The sequence below is a fragment of the Triticum urartu genome, chromosome 2 (assembly GCF_003073215.2).
Source record: "Triticum urartu cultivar G1812 chromosome 2, Tu2.1, whole genome shotgun sequence".
Lineage (NCBI taxonomy): Eukaryota > Viridiplantae > Streptophyta > Magnoliopsida > Poales > Poaceae > Triticum > Triticum urartu.
In genome coordinates, this window is record NC_053023.1 from 31,557,277 (window position 1) to 31,558,459 (window position 1,183).

The following is a 1,183-nucleotide window of genomic DNA, read 5'->3' on the forward strand; positions in this document are numbered from 1 at the left end:
AGATGGAGACGGCTTGCGGCGCCCTCATGCGCGAGCTCCAGGTGCGCCCGCGGTTTGCCAGCGACCAGGACGACGCCGACGGCCTCCACAGTTGCTCCTTCTCCACATTCGCGCGCCATGGATGTCCTCTTCTGGTCCTGGCAATAGTAGTGCTATTACCTTAACTATCCTTGGTGCAATTGCTGAATCCGATACAAATGGCACTACTAGAAAAAAGCCTACTAATGGCACACCTAATTTGGCCATTAATGGCGCATTAGTGGTGTGCCATTAGTGCCACGCCATTAGTATATTTTACTAATGGCGCACCACTGGTGCGCTATTAGTATCTGGTATACTAATGGCGCACCTCAGATGCGCCATTAGTATATACAACAGTGCTTCATTAGTATGCCTCCCAGGGGGCCATGTATACCCAGGTGCTTTGGCATACTAATGGCGCACAACAACAGGATGCGCCATTAGTAACATCGGCATACTAATGGCGCACTGTTTAATGATGCACCATTAGTATCCTTTGGCATACTAATGGCGCACTATGATGTGATGCGCCATTAGTATGAATATTAGGTTTTTTTTATTTTTTTATTTTCTGTTTTTTGCACAGGTTACAAAATGTATAATTGGACAAAATATAGACAACACACATCAACAACAGATTCATCGAATACAATAGAAGATTAGTCTCTGAATACAATTCATCATTTTAGTCTCCGAATACAATTCATCATATTAGTCTCCGAATTGAAAAGACCGAACAAAGATAGAACATTATATTACAAGTCTCGAGACCGCGAGTTTGTCTTCACATTACAAGTCGATATCGATCATCTAAACTACCATCACATAGAAGAGAGCTGCAGTCATCATGATGAGCATCATCACGATGAAACTCGTCTTCATCCGGTTCCTCCAACGCTCCCTCCCCTCTCCCGCTAGATAGCGGGCGTATCTAGATTCGGCCTCGGCCCTAGTGGCGTACCCTTTGTAACTGTTACCGCTGAATCGGTGAACCTGTCTCCGACACTCCTCCCAGTCATCGTAGACTCCGGGAACCTTACCCTTGTACACGTACCACGGCATCGCTATGCAGTAGCCAAACGAAACGTTAGTACCAATTCACAGACAATACATAAGCAATATATAAGTATGCAACAGAACGATCGGAAGAGAAAAGCAAGAC